This window comes from Jaculus jaculus, chromosome 4 (assembly GCF_020740685.1).
Source record: "Jaculus jaculus isolate mJacJac1 chromosome 4, mJacJac1.mat.Y.cur, whole genome shotgun sequence".
In the NCBI taxonomy this organism is placed as follows: domain Eukaryota; kingdom Metazoa; phylum Chordata; class Mammalia; order Rodentia; family Dipodidae; genus Jaculus; species Jaculus jaculus.
The window spans coordinates 76,356,965-76,370,249 of NC_059105.1; the positions used below are offsets into that span (position 1 = coordinate 76,356,965).

General features: G+C 37.5%; 1 pseudogene; it reads right to left on the bottom strand.

The window, feature by feature from the left end:
* Positions 1-8,353: 8,353 nt before the first annotated feature.
* On the bottom strand, positions 8,354-9,725 carry LOC101615987 (annotated as a pseudogene).
* Positions 9,726-13,285: the final 3,560 nt, after the last annotated feature.

Consider the following 13,285-nt stretch of genomic DNA (forward strand, 5'->3'; position numbering starts at 1 on the left):
GATGGCCTAAGTTCAATTCTCCACTATCCACATAAACTCAGATGCACCAAGTGGCATGAATGTCTAGAGTTCATTTGCAGAACCAGGATGCCTTGGTGCAACTCTATTCATTCTCTTCTCTTTCTTTCAAGTAAATAAATAATATTTTGAAAACAAAGAATAATTGGTCTTGATAGTTCTCAAAACTACACATAAATTTTAAATAGAGATTTTTGCCATTGTGTGTGTACACAGACTTTTTTATAAATTTATAGTAGAGTTTTGGGTTATTTTAATAAAGCCCTAGAGCCAACCCACTAACATGTTATGGTCTATTTAATTATTTATAGCAATAGGTAAAGGAAAGGCATGGGGAAAGCCACCTGCTTGCAATAAAGAGATGATGGACAGGTGGGAAATAGACTGACAATGGCTAGAATATTTGCAGCTAAGATGCAAGTAGTGAAAGATTTGTCATGCCTTCTCTTTCAGTTGAAATGAGTTGCCCCTCCACCAGACCACTTTTGTAAATGTCACACTGACCTGAGATTTATGAGAGACAACATAACTGGACTAGTTAACTGAAATTATAGTATTGTTTGCTATCACATTACAAACCAGAGTAACTTGCCTTATCCCTTGGTTCTAGAATTTAGTGACCTGAAAGTAGATCCTTAGTGCCTATTCTGTGGTGACTGTGTTAGGAAGGTTCAACTATTTACTTTGTCAAGACTTTTTTTATTTTTAGATCTAGAGAGGTTAACAGACTATGTCACACCTATGATTCTCATCTCCATGTAAATTAAATACTGGTTTTAGGTGCTAATTTAATCATCCATCACCCATATTATAGTCATGAACCTTTCAGTCATTGCAAAATTATAAAAGGCAAATGAAGGAATTTCCAGTCTCCTTTTGCATAAGTGAATTCCTTCGATTAGAATATCATTGATTAGTAAAGACAATTCCTTTACCTAAGAGCCCAGGAAAGCTCAGATCATAGCTATCATGAATCTCCCTCCTGGAGAAGATCTCCTTCCCCTGAGAACTTCTCTTTGAATATTGTCTTAGCTGCTCAAAGGTTTTCATCTCTTCAAATAAGGTTAGTTCAAAGAAATGGGTTAAGTGAGCTATTTATGGAAAAGTAATACTTGGCTAATATCCAAAGTTTTAACCATTTTAGATATTTTTTTCTCTTTATATTCTTCCTGAAATATATTGATCATGCATAAAGTTATTCATGTTGAGTTTCCCTTCTTTATAAAACATTATTGAATATACTTTAAAGAGATTATTAGAAGCATTTAAAGTGTGATAATTTTTTCTTTCAAGTCACCTCAACAGCAATTAATTTGTTGTAACCATCTGTTCCTTTTTCCAGCAAATGTGCATTTTCATGCTGTCCTAGGTTTCAAGTTTCATTTTGTGTTTTGTGAACAAAGTTGCTAGTGTTCCTTACCAATGACCTCTAGCATAGGACTGCATCAAGTGGGTGATTTAGTAAGGTACACTAAAAGAATAAGTGAAAGCATAGCTTAATTCCAAAGAGTTTTGATTAAGTCCATAAAAAAATGAACTTTAGAATTTGAAAATGGATATTCACTCAACTTTCTGCCAGTAATGAGGAACAGACATTTCTTCACAAATGAAGAGCAGACTAAAGAATTTTATTTTGACAGTGTCTTGCTATGTATTCATCATAAACTTGTATCAAATACCTAAGCTAAAATGATGCTTATATCTCAGCCCAGCCCACAAGTCCCTGGGACTATGGGTACGTGCCACGGTAGCCAAGGAAATTTTAATAGAATCAACTTGGTGATATTTCTGTCTACCCTTCTTTTCAGGAAAATTGTAATACAAATTCCTATAGATGGGCTGGAGGGATGGCTTAGCAGATAAGGCATTTGCCTGCAAAGCCAAAGGACCCAGGTTCTATTCTTCAGGACACACATTAGCCAGAAGCACAGATAGTGTATGCATCCAGAGTTTGTTTGCAGTGGCTGGAAGCCCTGGCCATTCTCTCTCTCTCTCCCTCTCCCCACCCTCTCTCTCTCTCTCTCTTCTTCTATCAAATAAATAAAAATGAAAAATATTTTTGAAAATTCCTATAGATGATATGTTTGCTGGTTATCTATCAGTCTCCCCCACCCTCCCACCGTCTAGTGCTTTCTGCAAAATTTAAAGTTTCAGCTTTTTCTTCCTGTATCCTTGCTACCAGAAGGTTTCCAAATGGCTCAGCTTTGGCCAATTTGGGGATTTGGAATGGCTAAGGCAAATCTACCAGAGACATATGAAATAGGAATTGTTTCTCTTAAAGAAGAGACACAGGGCATGGTACATGGCTCAGTGAATAAAGCATTTTCCTCTCAAGTCTGATAACCTTATTCACGATCTTCAGACCCCATGTAAAAGCCAGAAGCCCGGGTGGGATTCTGCAGTCCAACATACACTGACAGTAAGATCGAAGGTGGAAACAGGAAAAATTACCTAGGGCTCATGGACTAGCTGGCTGGACAAACACAGCTGCAGACAGGGAAAAATGAGAAACCCTATCTCAAACAACATGGAAGGCAAGGACTGACCCATAAAAATTGATCTCTGAATCCACACATGCACCATGGCACATGCCCATACTCATACACAGACACCCCCATACATAAATACAAATGATATACACACACAAGGATTAGAATTGTGGCATTCGTGTGCGCTCATATTCTAACATGTATAAAAAAATGTTTTTTGTAGTTTTTTTTTAAATTAGTATGTGTGTATGTGAAGGAGAGATGTATTTCAGACTAAAGAAAAAGAAATACATGATATGAGAGACTCATTCCTCAATCAGGAAAAATAAATTATATATACATATCACTTACATAAATTTGCAATTTACCTCCAAAGTTTTAAAACATATTGCTTGTATAAGTGTCACAGAATTTTGTCTTAAAACTTGTTTCCTTACTCATGAATAATGACAGTTACACTATATGAGCAACATTTACTTCCTGTTCAGTGATACTTTAAAAAAATATTTAATCTTTAATGCAAGATTTATTACTGTCTATTCCTAAGCAAATACACTATTTTAAAACTCTAAAGATCGTGAAAAATGCTAAAAAAAAAAAAAAAAACAACTCTAAAGAGGTAAGATTATGTGCTATATTGGCCACTTCATATCATTTTGTGAAGGAATTTATTCTAGCTGACACAAAAACAAACTTTGAGAGTACAACCTATTGTATTTGAAATATCTCGCCACTGGCCAATATTTAAGTTACAAACAAGTTATTCTTTGTTTTTAGAATAAGAAATCTGGCACCTACCAAAAATTTAGTTCATTGAGGAGCTCATTAAAGACAGTGCACCATTCCTTAAACTATTCCTCATAGTGTCTTTCTGTTAGGAATCAGTGTTTTTAATCAGGATATAGCTGTAGTAGAAAGAAATGAAAATGAATGAATTAGTACGTGTCAGAGATTTTTATCATTTTTCACTAGAGTACAGTTTCTAAGAAGTAAAGCAAATCTGTATGCTTTCCAATTAAACATTTTCACAAGGTAAATTTTTTTTTTTCCTTTTAGTTCATACTTACTTATACCTGTTTGACAATTTTCAGGAAACATGAATTACAATGTATTATTTCACAGGGCTGCTGCTACCAAACAGCTTTCTCATTTGTCCTCTATGGATTTGTAAGTAGCTCTTTCTCTAGTTCCTTGACACAAGCTGAGATGTGGATACAGCACCTCCATAATGTTTACAGAGTCAGACTCATCATTGTTGGTGCCCCAGGTGCTGACTGTTCTGGGTGCCAGATGTATCTTTCTATTGCGACAATTGGTAGATACTATGCCTTGTTTCTTTTTATCACATTACTGGGTCCGTCCCTGAACTTCTGACACCAAAGCTAATGGAATAGCTGACTCCTGTATTAAATGGCCTGTAAATATATGATCCAACATTGTGGTCTAGAGAACATGGGTCTAGAGATAAACTTACCCCAACCAATTAATAAGAGGGAGTGTGAGGCTGGGTAAATGGTTTAGTCATTAAAGGCACTTGCTTCTAAAGCTAGCTAACATAGGTTTCACTCCCCATTACCAAAGTATAGCCAGATTCTCAAAGTAGTGCATGCATCTAGAGTGTGTTTGCAGTGGCAAGGGGTCTCTGTCCTCCCATACTCCTTCCTCTCTGCTTGCAAATAAATAGATAAATAAATAAATAAATAAAAATATGTATTTAAAAATTGAGGCAGGGATGGAGAGATTGCTTAGTGGTTAAGGCGCTTGCCTGCAAAGCCAAAGGACCCAGGTTTGATTCCCCAGGACCCACATAAGCCAGATGTACAAGGAGGCGCATGTGTCTGGAGCTCATTTGCAGTGCCCGGGGCCCCTGGCTCACCATTCTCTCTATATCTGCCTCTACCTGCTTCTCTCTCTCTCTAATAAATAAATAAATATAAAATTCTTTAAAACAAATAAGGCAGTATGAAAGTGTTGCAAGCAAGACCAGGTACAAACAAACCTTAAAGTTAGGGTCCTCAGAATTAAAACTGTGCTTTTTATAATCAGGGGTGAGCTGACTGAAGTATTCAAATTCAGCAGTGAGTTGCACTTTTGATTGAGTCTCCAAAGTCAGAGAGATCTCCCATTGAATCTATTTCCTTAGCAGCCAGATGCCAGTTATCGCCTCTTCTCTTCCATGCTTCACTGCTTTAGGATCTGTGGGCAAAGCAGAGATTGTCTTCTACTTTATAAGTTAGTCATTAAAAAGGCTTTAACTCACCATTTATTAAAGACTTTCAAAGGCCATCCCAAAGAGCTGTGTGAATATGGAAAATTAAAGATAAGAGTAGAGAAATCATCATTTATTTTTAAGCTATAAAATCAATTATAGAATTTGTTCACTGAAGAGGTTTGGATGGACCTTTTCTTCCTCCTGCTTTAATTTGACTTGGAATTTTCAGAGCCAGATAAAGTTTAAAATAAGTGGAATAAATTTATGCTTTAAAAAAAATAGAGTGCTGGTGCCTAACCTGCTTCTGTTGGTTGGGCTCTCATATATCCAGCAGCTGAATTACCAACAGAGAATGGATAGGGCAGGAAACTGCACTAATAACCTTACTGTTTAACAGCTTGGAGTAACTTCGAAGTTTATTAGACCAAATCTGTTTAGCAAATGACAATTAGCTTGCAAGGGAAATGCGTTTGCTTGAAGGAGCTAGTTAAGTCTAGAATTCATTTTGGTTTCATGTTGTTTGGATACAGAACCATTGGAGGCTCTATTTTAGACCATGTCAAAGGAAAGAGAGAGAGAGAGAGAGAGAGAGAGAGAGAGAGAGAGAAGCTTCTCCTAATTATATCCCATACCACTTGCTGAACAAATAAGACTGTTTCCCTGAAATTTAAGTGATAGTTTAAACTGCTTCTTTGTAAAAATTACTCTAAGTGAATATTCTCCAATTTGAGATACATGCTGATTTTAGATCAGTCCAGCAGAAACCTGGAATGCAGATAATATGAAATGGGTAAAGCTTGAGGAAAAAAAAAAAAAATTAGGTTGGCCCAAAGAGCAGGTTAAACATGCTCTTCTCCCAAAATTTACATTAGGTTAGATGTGAAAATATTTAGCATTAATGAAAAAATTATCTTTGAACTTTTCATTACAGTGGTGTAAGAAATTCTCAAATTACAGTAGGATGATTCCTATGATAGGAGAGCTTCAACATTTCAAGAACTCAGCGCATTTCAGGAAACGAGCAGACTCATCAGCATCCAAGGGCAAAATGAGACCTAAGGAATCAGAGACTTAATTTCTTGAACCCCATAAAGGTGAGAAGTGGAATATTGTCCGCAACACAAGATAAGAGTTGTGAAAACTGAAGCTGGATAACCATACTCTGCCTCCCCAATATGCAAGCTGCACTCTTCTTTTCTTGACTTTCCTTTATGTTAGAATCAGTAAACTTGCTCTGAAACCTGAGCTTACCTAGAAACATTTGTCCTAGGGTGAATTTTAGAAAAAGGTTAAGAGTTTGTCATCAATAAAAGTCTAACCTCTAAACCACATTTTACCATTATAATGAGATCATTGATTATGGAACAATGGAGTGATGGTTAAGTTCTGTTGTCAACTTGATTTGTTTAGGAATCCACAGACATTCCTCTTGAATGGGTCTCTGAAGTTACTTCCAGAAAGGATTAACTGAGGGAAGTCCTTACCCCAGGGTGAACCCTTACCCCAGAGTGGCTGACAGTCCCAGAGGCAGGCTTTATGAAAGGAAGCTCTGGGAGAAAGGAGCCCTCTTTATCCGGCCTGGTTGCAGGTGCTGCTTGCTGGTAAGTGCTTCACTTGAACATGCATCTTTCCTGTTTGGCTATCCTTTGATATTCGAACCAAGTTTCCTCAGCCTTCCAGAGTGGACTGAAGACCAGTCTCCTCCTGGAAGCCTTCAGGACTTCAGTGCTGGATTCGGACTGCTGAGGCATCCAGCCACATGAACTAAGCAGCTATTGGATTCAACTCTCAAGCCTACAGACTGCTATAATTGGACTGCCATAAACTAATCCAATAAATTCCCTTATTAATACAATTCATTTTGTTGGTTCTATTCCTCTAGAGAATCCTGATACAAATCCTAATACAAATAGTTATAGATTTGGTTGCTCTTTTTTTTTCCTAAAAATATGAGAAAACAAGTCAAATCTTCTGTATCATTCCTCTAAGAACCAAGCACAGTATAATTTTTAGCTTGTTTTTTAAAAAGACACATAAAAGTATAAAGACTGAATATATTGTAGGAGGACTGTGAAGCATTAGGTGCAGGCTTACATTGCATTATACTTAAAACAGGTAAAAATATTTGTATCCTCCAACACATATTATTGCTTTATGACAGAAACTTTCAAAATCTTTGCTTCTTTGAAATTAGTTCAGTATTAGTACCTTATGTTGTGCAAGAATAATCTAGATTGGCATGCCCTGATCTACCCGTATTCTAGTATGCATTGGTCAACAGTACCTTGCCTCAAAACTGGCCTCTGATAACTATGGCTGTCTCAACTTCTTTCAAAATTTTCTTTTTCTTTCTTCTTTCTCTCAAAATCTCTCTCTCTCTCTTTCTCTCTTTCTCTCTCTCTCTCTTTGCTCTTGAGACATGGGTCTCACTCTAACTTAGGCAAAACTGGAATTCAGTCTGTAGCCAGGCTGGCCTAGAATTGATTGTGATCCTCCTACCTTAGCTTCCTGAGTTCTGACATTGAAAGAATATGACACCATAACCAGCTGGGTGCAGTGATTCTGTCTATGAAGGAATCATGTGATTCTTGCCCCTCTGTGCTTGAATTATTTCTGTTATCACAATGATCTTCAGTTCTACCCATTCCATGACTAAATAGCACTCTGTTTATATATATATATATATATATATATATATATATATATATATATATATATACACACACATATACATACCACATTTTCTTTACCCATTCTTTGGTTGTTGTACACCTGGGTTGTTTCAATTTCTTGGCCACTGTGAGAAGCACTGCAGTGAATAGGAGAGTACAGGTGTTCCTTTGACACATTGATGTCATTTACTTTGGATAGATAACCAAGCAGTGTGATTACAGGACCATATGGCAGTTCTAAGTTCAACTTTTTTCTAGAATGTCCACTCTGCTTTCAACATTGGCTGTACAAATTTAGAACATGACTAACAGTGTTCAAAGGCTGCTTTTTCTCTGCATCCTCATCAGCACTTGAAATTTTTTCCTCTTGTAGAAATTTATTTTGTGTAAGAAATAAAACATAAGAACAATGGCTGTAAAAAACAAATCAATGACAAGTGGTATGCATTTCATAAAACCAAATGATTTCTTCTCAGACGTTAAGTGCCTGGGCACACAGATGGTACTTTTCACGGGGATGAAATACCCTAGGAAAAAGGGTATATAGCTAGGAATTTGGTGTGGCTGAGTAAAAACGGCACTTTATTTATTACATCCTGCTCCCTTCTAAATGAAAAGAAAGCAAAAGTGGTAGGGAGAGGAAGAATAAATACTGAGGAATTTATTAAACAATGCCCATCACAAGGTTTTCATTTGATCCTTGAAAGACCTAAGCTACAAAAGCAGCAAGGCCAACCATGACCACAACTGTAGTCACCCGAAGAAGATGAGAGGTTCTCAGAACAAAAAAGTCAGGTCTGGATATTCTGATTTGCTACAGAAGAAGGAAAAAGGACTGAGTGTTAGGGAGCACCAAATATCAACAATCTGAGGATGGCTATGAAGGAGGGAGGGAGGGTTAGGATGATAAAGACAGACTATGGGGAGAAAGTAAATGCTTTACTCCCACACACAAGGGGGCCTCAGCAAAACTGAAGAGGCCAGATCCCCACACCAGTCACATCTTTGCCAATTTCTGTCACTGTGGTGACCCTGCAGATTAGCCCCTTGAACTCGGGGAATAGCAGGCACCACTGAGTGGACACTTCTCCACTGGCTTTCCATAGTAGATGGACCGATAAAATGTAGCACAAATGTCAAAGGGGTTGTGAATGTCATAACTGAGCTGGTAGGCATCTGTGGGGTTCTTCTCACAGGCAGACAGGATTTTTCTAGTCTGGGGAGCCACTTCATGCTTGGGCCTAAGTTCCAGCAGGTGCTGAGCAAAAGTAGCAGCTGTGCTGAAAGTTCTTGAGCTTGGAGAAGAAGTGGAGGGCTGTCTGCAGCACCAGGATCATGTGCACAGGCTGTAGGTTCGAGTGTGTGAAACAGGCAGCTATCTCACAGATGTGCTTCTGCAGGTCTAGAGTCTCTTCGGGTAGCTTCTTCATTTCTATCTCCATGGACAAACACACAATTGCTGGGCCTCTGCAATCTCCTGCTTATTGTCCACAACAAGAAGTGGCACATTGCACACAATGGACTGGAATTTCACTACAGCGTCCTCAAACTTGCCAACTGTGGTGAGCTGGTAGCAGAGCTGCAGCCGTGGGATAAGGTCATTGAGCTTCAGGCCCATGGCTGGCACACCATTCTTTAGCCCTGCATCCTTCCAGTTGCAACTGGGTAACTATACATGGAAAGCAAGCATGGAAAAGCTTGATAGGTGGTACAGCCTTGAGCAAATGTCTTCAGGAACAGCTGCTTATAGGGGCCAAATTGGATTACTCATACCTGGTCATGAAGAAGCCGCATGGCTGTTCCAAAAGAGCCTACAAAGATGTGATCAACTGGAAGCTGTGAGTTATTGCACCAGATCTGAGCTGGGCTTGTTCCCTTAGTTGGGGGCACAAAGAACCCATCTTCAGCAACACCAGCTGTGCCAGAAGGTATATACAGCTCAGGTGGGAGCTTCAGATCTTCTTCTACATACCAGCCTCTTCCTTCTTCCTGTCCCTTGTCAAGAGCATCATCCCCCAAACCTTCTGTGGCCTCTACAAAGCCACCTTCATCTAGCTGCAGCTCTGTGTCTTCTGCCCAGCCCTCAGTACCAACAGTGTCAATGTCAATGTCAGTGGCCAGTGCTCCTTCTTTCCCCTTGCTGGAAGTGGAATCTTCAAAGAATCCTTTGGACACAGTTAATAAGGGCCACCTGGTATCCAATGTCATGAAAGGAGCAGGCAGCTGGAGCAGCTTAGCATTAGGGTCTATGTGTGGAATCTGGAATTTGCTACATAGTCTCAGGGCAGCCTTGAACTTGCACTTGTAATTTTTACACTTTTTGGTAGAAACCATTCTAGCTGAGATGAGTGGTTATATCAGTGTGGATATGATTTGCATTTTCCTGATGACTGGTGATGATGAACTCTATTTTCCTGTACATATTGGCCATCTGTCTGGTTGAGAAATTTTTATTTAAAATCTATTGACAATTTTTATTCAAAGTATATTATTTTACTATTGACACTTCCTATATACATATATATGTATATAAATTTTATTTTTTATAATTTGGTAAAGAATATTATTTTGGGGCTGGAGAGATGGCACAGCAGTTAAGGCACTTGTTTGCAAAGGAGAACAACTTGAGTTTGATTCCCCAGTATCCATGTAAAGCCAGGTGCACAAAGTGGTGCATGCATCTGGAGTTCATTTGCAACAGCTAGAGGACTTAATGCATCCATTCTCTCTGTCATCTCACTTCTCTCTATGCTTGTAAATAAATAAAATATTAAAAATGCTATTTTTGTTTTAATTACAATTGCGCTAATTGGATAAATTCTTTAGGGATTGGACATTTTAACGTTATTCACTTTTCCAACCAATAAATAGCATTTTCTTAAAAGTTTTATTTTTCTAATATCTTCTAATATACATCATCCACTATACCAGTTATTTTGTTGGAAGCTTTAAATTTGTATTCATAAAAGTTTTCAGAAACCAATAGGCATCTCAATGAGCTGTCTAATATTATTGAAACTGAATTATGTGCTGATAGAGGATGAAAGAAAATGAGTCTTAGTAATATAAATATCCAGTTGATTACTAGTAATATTGTTCAGTAATGTCTGACCCAGTCTACAACTTCAAGTTTTTTACTTTACTAGAGTAGCCATACTTATATGAGAAATTCCATATGAATTCTCTTATGACTGAATTGTTTCTTCCCAAATTTCTTATGTCAAAGCCCTAATCCCTTGGACCATAGAATGTGACTAAATGAAACAGTCTTGAAAATGGAAGTTAAAACAAAGGCATTACTGTACACTCTAATTCAGTAAAACTAAGGTCTGTATAAGAGAAGGCAGTCTAAGGATGTAGAAATGGCTTAGCGAATAAGGCTCTTGCCTGTGAAGCCTAAGAACCCAGGTTCTTAGTACTCATGTAAACTGCAAGCATGCATGCATCTGGAATTTGTTTGCAGTAGCTAGGGGCCTTCTGGTATGCCCGTTCTCCTCTTTCTCCTCCCTCGCTCTTGCTCTCTCTCTCTCAAATAAATTAAAAAAAAAAAAAAAGAAAGAAAGAAAAAGAAAAGGCAGTCTGAGCACAGAAACAAAGAGAAGACTCCATAAAAATAAATGGAAAACATGACCTTCTATAAGTCAATGAGAAAGACTACAGTGGAAACTAACTATTCAACTGACAACTTGATCATGAACTTCTACCACAAACTCTGGTCATGTAAGTATTTATTATTTTAGGCATACTTTCTGAGGTCCTTATTTTGTCAGCCCTAGTTAACTAATGAAGTCCTACAGTTAGTAACCTATTGGACAGACAATTGTCTCTTAAATTTGTGTGATAATATCCCCTAAATCACAAATTCTAAAGTACATGGTTGACTAACTCTCAACTAATTCATTAATTTATTTAGGATGTAAACATTATGTCCTAATTGAATGTTTTCTATTCGCTTGTAAATTACTAGATTCTGGAGATAAAAGAAATTGACTCAACAAATTCGGTTACAGTGGGAAACATACATGGGAAAAAAAAAACATAATGGCAACCATTTTAAGAGGTGTCAAAATGCATTCATTCATTCAGTCAGGTTTTAACTCCAGCATATTAAAATGTTCCTCTGTACCAGCCCCAGGCTAGAAGAGCACTGAATTCTTATCGTAGGTACTTGAATGAAGCGCTACGTGAAAATGTAGGTAGTGAGGTAGGAGATATTACTCTGTGTGCTTCATTGGCTGTCTTCTGGAAGTAGCACCAGTACACACAGAAGCCCTTGTACTATAACTTAATATCTCCACCCACCAAGATATCCTCTGAATACTCGCTCAAGTCAGAACCTCAAATGGCTGCTCCAACTACTTACCACATTTACTCTATTTAAAGTTCAGGCCTTCTTTCGGTCTGATTCCTTGTTTTAGGAGATTGTTATCTATTGCATAGATTAATACAAGCTATTATTACTATATGCTACAAACCATATTCTAGTTATTATCTATAGTAGGAAATTTCAACCTCCTATGGCCTGTAGGGTTACATGTCTAAAATGCAAATACAGAGTATAAGTTCCACACATAGTATTTTACTACTTCCAATATCATATAGCATAATTCTTTCACCTAGAATAGTAGCTCCTCTCTATTTCACCAATACTTCCATTGCTAAACCAGAAGGCATGACCTTGTTATATAAAAATTAATATTCTAATGTTTAAATATACAAAAGGCATCTGAACAAATATGGAAAATTTGAAAAAAGAAATTGTCCAAGTAACTGTCAAACTCAACAGAGGGTAACCAACCTAGATGTTAATACTGTATAACCTTTCAATATATATGATTCAGCTGGATATGGTGGCACATGCCTTTAATCCCAGCACTTGAGAGGCAGAGGTAGGAGAACTGATATGAGTTCAAGGCCACCCTGAAAATACACAGTGAAATCCAGGTGAACCTGGACTAGAGTGAGACCCTACCTCAAAACAACAACAACTATATATATATTCAATATTTATCAAACCAATTTTACTCATGTAGGTTTTAAAACATTCTTATTGTAACCATTCTTCCTGAAATATGTATACAAAATATTACTATATGTAGATCAGAGAGATATTATGTGATCCAAAGAAAAATTACTTTTATAAATAATTAAATATAAAATGATCTTCATCTTCTAGTGAGTGTCTTTAATATATATACATATTATATATACATATATATATATCGTAACACAAAATTATTTAGGTGGGCACCAGAATAAACAAATTATCTGTATTTCCATCAATTATAATGTTCCTGAAGAAACCTAAGTGTTTTGACTCATGTAATCAACCCACTAAAAAGTTTTCTGAGCTGGGTGTGGTGACGCACACCTTGAATCCCAGCACTCCCAGCACTCAGGAGGAAGAGGAAGGAGGATTGCTGTGAGTTTGAGACATACATGAGTATAGTGAATTCCAGGGCAGCCTGGGCTAGAGTGAGACCCTACCTTGGAAAACCAAAACAAAAAATGTTTTATGAAATAAGAAATACCCATGTACTTTTCTGGCAGGAAAATGTGTCCCTAGTGAAGAATACTTTAAACAGAAATTAAAAAAAAAAAAACCTTTAACTGTCGGGAGCCATTTTGGCTGGACTTATATCCATAGCCCTGGGCTTCTGGCCACAGGACATTAACAAAACTATAGCAGCCTTCCTGCAAGTAAGATTGTGTATCTTTAGTGTCGGGAAGCCGGCTGGCAGCAAGACATTAGCATAACCATAACAGCCTACCTGTAACCAAGATTAGGTATCTTCAGCCATTTGGCTGGTCCTTTGTACTGAGAAATGATTGAAATACAAAAACTCTGTAACTGGAAGGTGTTTGATAGGAACTTGTAAAGCTCATAAAATCTT